This window comes from Cryptomeria japonica, chromosome 2, assembly GCF_030272615.1.
Source record: "Cryptomeria japonica chromosome 2, Sugi_1.0, whole genome shotgun sequence".
NCBI classification, from domain to species: domain Eukaryota; kingdom Viridiplantae; phylum Streptophyta; class Pinopsida; order Cupressales; family Cupressaceae; genus Cryptomeria; species Cryptomeria japonica.
In genome coordinates this window covers 307,661,207-307,670,911 of record NC_081406.1, presented here as the reverse complement: position 1 = coordinate 307,670,911, position 9,705 = coordinate 307,661,207, and the positions used below count along the sequence as shown (strand labels likewise).

The window sequence follows — 9,705 nt, the reverse complement described above, 5'->3', positions numbered from 1 at the left end:
AAAAAAAATGATGTTAGCATATACAAAAATTGAATTTTAGAATGACATATAATAGAATAGTCACTTACCGCATACAAATCATCATGATGTTCATCCAAAATAGGTGCACGCTCATGATCTGGAGTGACAAGACCCTCATGTAAGCATCACAATATAAATTAAACTAAATACAAGTGTTGTTAAAATTTTCAATAACATATTATTAAGATAACAAATGTAATGCTAAATTTACTAAATTTACAAATATGTCTCATACTTCTGTTAAAGCAGTTGAACTTGCTACTACTGCAGCAACACTGTGCTCCATTGATGCATGGACAGCAGGAGGAGTCTTTGATGTCAACATCTGAAAATTAAACAAAGTATATTGATTAATCGTCAAAACTATCTATATTATTTAATAACAACATTAAAGATAAATTGTTTACTTGGGTGAAAGATTGTCGATGAAATACACTACGAGGTGTTGATGTTGAATCTCTAGGATCAAACTATTTGACATCCAAAATGAGTAATTAGAAAATCATTCACATAAGGTTCAACTATCTACATATAATAATTATATTTCTTCACTCGTTGTATACCCGTGGAGTCGACGAAGTCATGAAAAAGAGTGCTGCAGGAATGTTGCTAGTATTGTGAACACTTTGACCCTGATTTTTTATCATAATAATTTACTAATTTAGATATATTCTCAAATTTACATATAAGATTTAATAAAAAGAATGAAATTAACTTGTAATGAAATTCACCTGGGTATCAATGCCAAATGTTTCGTTCAACAAGGATTTTGTCATGACAATGTTCTCTGTAGCAAACTCTGCTCGTGCACGTGTATTCTTAGAACTATTATGATCATAAGTGCAAAGAGAACCACAAGATTGACAAAAATGAGCTGGAACTCAATGCCTAGAAGAATCACCATCATCACTCACATCACCCTCTACTAGAGGCCTAGCATACTATATAAGGGTTTGAGTGAGTGAGCTAATCAAGTCTAGAGTTTTGATCTCAATACTCTCCTTCACAATGGAAGGAATAATAACATGCTCCACCATAGGTCTAGCCAAGGGTCTTGGTGGGAGATTTGGGTCACGCTGTGCACCCTCTCTATCATGTGAGGAACCCCCACCTCTACCTTGGAAATCTAAAAAATCAAAATAGTTTGGGATCTCATTAAGGACAAACTCACAGTATAGTTTTCTCAAAAAGTATTGGGGTACCTCATGATTATTGCATGGGGGCTGATCAAATAGCATCCACCACCTATCCCAAAAATCGTTCTTAATCCCTTCATGATGACACCAATGAATAGGGAATATCCTACATCCAGGGTGTAAAGGTTGATTCATTCGGGGGTCCGTAAAAAGAGCACACAAGTCAAATTTATTAATTTTCTTTTTCTTCACTACTGCATATGATAATTTGTCACCATTAAATTGCTTTTGTTCTTCCTTCTTACTGGACCAAAAATTTATTTGCCCACTCACAGATTGTATGTGAGATACAATAGATTACAAAGAACTGGCAAGGTTTGTCCTATGGGAGTTTGTTCTAGTGGGATCTTTTAGCCTTGTGATTAAACCTTCAAGCTCCTTTTGGCTATTTTCTATTTGACCTAATAGGTTTTCTTGTGTACCTATGGTGTCATAACCTTCCTTTTTCCAAATATTGATAAGACTCATTAATTACTATTATTATTATAAATATCTATTATTGAATGAAATAATCCATTTACCATCTTGAAGCTAAATATAGCTAATGAAATAAAGCGACTATGCCTACCTACCAATTAAGTAGAGGTGATAGCAGTAAAGAAAATCAATAAATGATTAACGCAAGGTGAGTTGGTGGAATACAATGGCACTGGTGATAGGGGGAATAGAATATGTCAAAGCCATTATAAGGGAGTGCACGTTAATATGTCAAGGGGTGGGTGTCTTTTCAAATGCCTTCTTCACTATTATTCACTTTCACAGCAATACATCCCCCCCCCCCCCCTTTTTCTATGTAATGAAGCTTCGAAAAGGAGGGAGTGCATTTCAATCCACATTGGGCAGGCTAGAATCCAGGTCAGAAATGCATGTTGGGAGCTCTACTGCCTGGAGCAAGACATTCAGCCTGATGGCAAGATGCCCAACGATAAGACTGTCGGAAGCGGAGATGACACTTTCAATACATTTTTCAATGAGACTAGTGTGGGGAAACATGTTCCTCGGGCTGTATTTGTAGATCTGAAACCCACTGTTATAGAGGAGGTTCACACTGGCATCTACCATCAGCTCTTTCACCCGGAGAAGCTTACCAATGGCAAAGAAGACGTGGCTAATAACTTTTCTCGTGGCCATTACACCATTGGCAAAGAGATCGTGGATCTTTGCCTAGACCATATCAAGAAGCTTGCAGATAACTGCATAGGTCTACAAGGTTTTCTGGTTTTCAATGCAGTGGGCGGAGGGACTAGATCTGGACTTGGTTCGCTTCTTTTGGAGTGTCTTTCTATGGATTATGGCTAAAAAGATCCAAGCTAGGATTCACTATGTATCCTTCGTCGCAGGTGTCCACATCTGTGGTTGAGCCTTACAATAGTGTGCTTTCTACACACTCACTTCTGGAACACACCGATGTCTCTGTGCTTTTGGACAATGAAGCCCATCTACGACATGTTGGTATTTTGGTATGGTTTTGTCATTGATGTCAACACCTACTAAAACTCTAGCACTTTGGAGATCCAACAACATGCACCGGCAAGCGACTTTTGCACAGTCACCGGTATATGGTACACCGACAAGATATAATGGTCACCGACACTTGGAATGACATGGAAAACACTTGGTAATGTCGAAGACATTGGTTGGAAATCTTATCTTGGAGAATTGTTTATTAACATATTCATATTTGCATATTTGCTGTTACCGGAAAATAGGTCCAGGTTATGCACCGGTAGGTTTGTCTTCTCCAGATCAACATGGCACACTATGGAGATGATTAATTATTGTTGTAAATGCATTAAGCTGACATATTGAATTGGTTATTACATCGGATATTGTATTGTTTGTAAAATGATTTTATTATAATATCTTGTAGAGCCGACCTACTAAAATTGGTCTTAGGTTATGGTATAAATGTAAGGTCTTATTTGTAAGATCAGATGTGGAATGCGAAAAGGATTTGTGTGAAGGTATATGCGAGATTAAGCAGAGCTATACACGCAGACATCATTTGAAGGTGAAGCTAGGTTTTTATGAAAGCATATCAGAACTACACCAGTACTGAATCTAGCATATGAAGATGCTATTTTGAGCAGTACATTCTTATTGGATTTAACCATCCAATTGTAGTCAGTGTGACTCCCATTTGTGTTTGAGCAGTGAGCTCTAGGCACTTGGCCTTTCTGCATGTGTAGACTCCATTTATGTACACTTACTATCTGTAGTAGTATCATCTGATTGTGGGTAAGGTTTCCCACCATGGTTTTTCTCCTTACAGGGTTTCCACATACAAATATTGGTGTTATGTGTTGTTGATGACTTTGCCTTTTTGTTTCATGCATTAATCTTTACCGGTATTGCAATTACCTGTTAAATCTATCCACCGGTATAACAGACTGGTTCACCAGTATTAAGTAGTAAATTGGTTAAGTTGGTTTTGGTTTAATTTTATTTGACAACTGATTCACGCCCCCCTCTCAGTTGCCTCTTGGACCTAACAATTGGTATCAGAGCTAAGTCCTCTTTTGCAGAAGTTTAACAGCTTGAGGAGATCCAATGCTTACTAACTATTTCAAGAAGGACAGTCCCAAACTTGATGGAACCAACTATGGCATATGGAAGATCAGAAAGGAGACACATCTGAATTACATTGGAAAGGACATATGGGATGTTACAAAGAATGGCTATACTGCTCCCACTTCCAATCAGCCTAATCCACCTAACTTAACTAAAGATGAGGAAAATGATTGCAAAGCAAGAGAAGCACTTTTGAGCACATTAACAGATCAACAAATCATGGGATTATCAGAAAGATCAACTGCTAAAGCTATTTGGGATCATTTGGAAACACTGAATGAAGGAGATTCCACAGTCAAAATTGCAAAACTTGAAAGCTTTCGGGTCAGGTATGAAAATCTAAAAATGGAAGAAGATGAAAGGATTTCTGCTTTTATGGAAAGAGTTAATGAAATTGTTTTGGGTATTAAATGTTGTGGAGGAACCTTAAGTGAAGATGAAATTATTTCAAAAGTATTAAGAGGATTGACACTGGCATATAAAATGAAGGTTACTGCTATAAATGAGTTAATACCAATGCCTAATACATCAGTAACTAGGGATACATTGATTGGAAAACTTTCAGCCTTTGAAATTGAGGAATTTGGTCTTGTTGCTACTATAAAGACAGATTTAACCTTCAAAGCATCAACATCATCTACATCATCATTTGAAAAATCTGATTGGAAAGCCTTTTATGCAAAAGAACTTGAGGAAAGCAGGAAAGAAAATGAAGAACTTGAAGAACTTGAAGCACTATTTGCAAGAAAAATGCCTAAAGGTCCAGTTGGAAGTAAGTATGAAGGTAAAGCACCCTTTAAATGTTTTAACTGCAACAAGATTGGTCATATGGCTTCAAGATGCCCTGACAGACATGCTAGACTAAGAGAAGAAGCTAGAAGGACATACAAGCCTAATCCTGAATATCAGAGATACAGATTTAAGAAGAATAAGGACAAATCTTGTTATGTTGCTGATGAAGGAGTGACTAATGATTCTGATGAAGATCCGGCAGACAATGGATGGGTTTTTGTTGCTATAACAAAAGATCAACCGGCACCTACAGTAGAACAAGCCTTGGCAGCTAAAATTGAAGAAAATGATGAATGGATCATTGATTCTGGATGCTCACATCATATGACAGGAGATAAAGATAAATTCTTGAACTTTCAAGAATATAATGGAGGCTTAGTGAGATTTCTAGATGACAAAGCTTGTCAAATCAGAGGTAAGGGTTCAATATCTCTTGATGGTAAGCATAACACTAACAATGTTTACTATGTTGAAGGTTTAAAGCATAATATTTTGAGTGTTGGTCAATTAGTTGAGAAAGGATTTCAGTTATAATTCAAAAATGGAAAATGCAAAATCATGAATAGAACTAGTTTAGAAATTGCAACCGGTAATCAGACTAGAGGTAATATCTTTCATTTGAATAATAGTGAAAAGACATGCTTGATTGCACATATAGATGAAAGTTGGCTATGGCATAAGAGACTTTGTCATGTAAACTTTGATTGCATGGTAAAAATCAGTACTACTAAGGTAGTTAGAGATTTACCTAAAATTGTCAAACCTCACAATACAGTATGTAAGGAATGTCAATTTGGAAAACAAGTTAGAGCTAGTTTCAAAAGTATTCCAGAAAAATCCAATAATACTCTTGATTTAATTCATATTGATTTATGTGGTCCAGCTAGAACTAAAAGCTTACAAGGTGATAGATATTTCATGCTAATCATTGATGACTATTCTAGAACGTGTTGGGTTACTTTTCTCAGAGAAAAATCAAAAGCACTTGGAAAGTTTAAACTGTTCAAAGCAATGGTTGAAAATGAAACCGATAAGAAAATCAAATGTTTAAGATCAGATCAAGGAGAATTTACATCTAAGTAATTTAATACATTCTATGAAGTGAATGGAATTAGAAGATAGCTATCAACACCTCGGACACCACAGCATAATGGAGTTGTTGAAAGGAAAAATAGAACTATCTTGGATGCAGCTAGAAGTATGTTATCAGAAGCAAATCTACCACGTGTATATTGGAGAGAGGCAGTGAGTACAACGGTCTATACATTCAACAAAGTTCACATCAAAGGTGAAACCGGTAAGACCCCTCATGAGCTATGGTTTGGTATTACTCCTACTCTTAAATATTTCAGAATATTTGGAAGCAAATGTTACATTAGAAGAGATGAGTATATTGGGAAATTTGATCCTAGAAGTGATGAATGAATATTTCTTGGTTATTCATCTAAGAGTAAAGCATATAGATGTTTTAACAAGAGATTGCAGAAAATTGTTGAGAGTACAAATGTAAAGATTGATGAACAATTTGGAGGAACTTCAAGGTATATAGATTCTGAACCGGCAATAGAAATTCTAACAAATGAACCTACACTAAATCCACTAGTACAGAGTGAAGATCTAGTTACACCGGTATCATCTGAAAATTCCACTATGATTGAGGAACAACAGCAAACAAAGACACCCCGATATGTAAGATTCAATCATTCTGAAGATCAGATAATTGGAAACAAGTACAAAGGAGTTATGACAAGAGGAAGATTGGCAAATGAAGAGGTCTATCTTATTTCTCAAATTGAACCATCATCAGTTAATGAGGCATGTGAAGATAAATATTGGACTAAAGCTATGGAAGAAGAATTAGAACAAATTGAGAAAAATAACACTTGGACATTAGTTCCCTGGCCTAAAGATAAAAATGTAATTGGAACAAAATGGTTATTCAGAAACAAACTTAGTGAAGATGGTAAGGTTATCATAAATAAAGCAAGACTAGTGTGTAAAGGATATTCTCAAAAAAAAGGAGTTGACTATAATGAAACCTTTGCATCGGTAGCTAGAATTAAGGCAGTTAGATTGTTTTTGGCCTTTGCAGCACATAAGAACTACAAAGTATATCAAATGGATATTAAATGTGCATTTCTGAATGGAGATCTTGAAGAGGAAGTTTACATTGAACAACCTGATGGATTTTATTTGACAAATGACAAAGATATGGTTTGCAGGTTAAGGAAAGCTTTGTATGGATTGAAGCAAGCTCCAAGAGCCTGGTATGCAAGATTGGATAAGTATCTTTTGAAAATTGGTTTTTTTAAAGGTAATGCTAATAGTAAATTATACTATAAAGTGACTAAGGATGACATCTTGGCTATAGAAGTTTTTGTTGATGATATAATCTTTGGAGGAGAAGATGGATTGTGTAAAGACTTTTCTATTAAAATGCAGCAAGAATTTGAAATGTCTATGATTGGTGAAATAAGATTCTTTTTAGGACTGCAGATTTCACAAATTGACAAAGGTATATTCTTGAGTCAATCAAAATACTTTAAAGAGTTGCTTAAGAAATTTGGGATGGAGAACTCTAAATCGGTAAGCACACCTATGACTACAAATGACAAACTATCTTTAAGGGATGAATCTACACTTGTTAATCCAACAAGGTACAAATCTATGATAGGAGGTTTACTATATTTGACACAAACAAGACCTGATATTATGAATGCAATATGTATTGTTTCAAGATTTCAGAGTAATCCTAGAGAAAATCATGAATAAGCAGTAAAAAGGATTTTCCGGTACTTACAAGGCACTACAAATCTTGGATTATGGTATCCTAGAGATGAAAACTTTGACCTATGTGCATACACAGATGCAAATTGGGCAGGAGATGTGGATGATAGAAAAAGAACCACCGGCAGAGCATTTTTTCTTGGAAGCAGATTAGTTTCTTGGTTGAGTAAGAAACAAAGTTGTACATCTTTATCAACAACATAATCAGAATATGTTGCAGCAGCAACTAACTGTACATAGGTACTATGGCTTAAACAAATGTTGGAAGGTTTAAAGGTAAAATACAAGGAACCTCTAACTATCTGTTGTGATAACACAACAACAATTGATATATCTAAGAATCTGGTATTACATTCTAAAACAAAACATGTTTCCATCAAACTGAATTTTCTAAGGGAAAATGTTGAAGCAAAAGAAATAAAATTGGTTTATGTGAATACTAAAGAACAGCTTGCAGATATTTTCACTAAACCTCTGCCTAAAGAGACTTTTGAATATCTTAGAGAACAACTTGGGGTCATACCCCCACTGGTAGATACTTAGAGAGTTGATGTTTGTCATCAACCGACTGAATTAACAGAGAAATATTCTTACTCTGGCTTTGATGAGAAAGCTACTTCTTAGGGGGAGTAGTTGGTATATTGAAATTGGTTAGTATTTTGTATATGAACCTAATTTTGTTGTAACTCTGGCATTTGATGTCAAAGGGGGAGTGATATCTATGGAAAAACACATTATATTTTGGGAAGAGATTGGTACAGAAAAACATAAGGAAACTCATATTACTCTAAGGGGGAGAGATTGTTACTTTAGGGAGATTGTTGGTTTTTGTATTTGGCATTTCTGTTTTGGCACTTTGATGGTTTTTCCATCTTGTGTTATCATCAATGCCAAAGGGGGAGATTTTTGGTATTTTGGTATGGTTTTGTCATTGATTTCAACACCTACTAAAACTCTAGCACTTTGGAGATCCAGCAACATTCACCGGCAAGCAAGTGACTTTTGCACAGTCACCGATATATGGTACACCGATAGGATATAATGGTTACCAACACTTGGAATGACATGGAAAACACTTGGTAATGTCAAAGACATTGGTTGGACATCTTATCTTGGAGAATTGTTTATTAACATATTTGTATTTGTATATTTGTTGTTACTGACAAATAGGTCCAGGTTATGCACCGGCAGGTTTGTCTTTTCCAGATCAACATGGCACACTATGGAGATGATTAATTATTGTTGTAAATGCATTAAGCTGACATATTGAATCGGTTATTACATCGGATATTGTATTGTTTGTAAAATGATTTTATTGTAATATCTTGTAGAGCCGACATACTAAAATTGGTCTTAGGTTATGGTATAAATGTAAGGTCTTATTTGTAAGATCAGATGTGGAATGTGAAAAGGATTTGTGTGAAGGTATATGCGAGATTAAGCAGAGCTATACACACAAACATCATTTGAAGGTGAAGCTAGGTTTTTGTGAAAGCATATCAGAACTACACCAGTACTGAATCCAACATATGAAGATGATATTTTGAGCAGTACATTCTTATTGGATTTAACCATCCAATTGTAGTCAGTGTGACTCCCATTTGTGTTTGAGCAGTGAGCTCTAAGTACTTGGCCTTTCTGCATGTGCAGACTCCATTTATGTACACTTACTATCTACAATAGTATCATCTGATTGTGGGTAAGGTTTCCCACCATGGTTTTTCCCCTTACAGGGTTTCCATGTACAAATATTGGTGTTATGTGTTGTGGATGACTTTGCCTTTTTGTTTCATGCATTAATCTTTATCGGTATTGCAATTATCTGTTAAATCTATCCACTGGTATAACAGACTGGTTCATCGGTATTAAGCAGTAAATTGGTTAAGTTGTTTTTGGTTTAATTTTATTTGAAAATTGATTCACCCCCCCCTCTCAGTTGCCTCTGGTACCTAACACGACATTTGTCGCCATTCGCTCGACATCGAACGCCCGACCTACACAAATCTGAACTGCCTCGTTTCATCGAACTTGGAGCGTGAACATTTTTGCTTTATTACATAGAGCTTGGAGTGTGAACGTTGATACCAGCTAGGCTAGCCGTTGGGAGATTCATACACATCTTACAGGAAAGACTCATTCAAAGAGAGATAATTAGAGACAATTGGGAGATTTATACATTTTGGAAGCCTCCAACTGAAGGAAAAAGAAGGGGCAAATAAAGTGAGGGCAAGAGGATCTATCGTAGGGATTGGCAGTGGGACTGGGCACTCCATTTGCATTGGAGTGTCTTGTCATTGGACAGAAGAGGGTTTCTGGTAGAGATCGAGATTTGCATTTT

General features: G+C 35.9%; 1 pseudogene; it reads left to right on the top strand.

Moving 5' to 3' along the window:
- The first annotated feature begins 1,922 nt into the window (after positions 1–1,922).
- On the top strand, positions 1,923–9,428 carry LOC131075414 (tubulin alpha-2 chain-like; annotated as a pseudogene).
- The last annotated feature ends 277 nt before the right edge of the window (positions 9,429–9,705 follow it).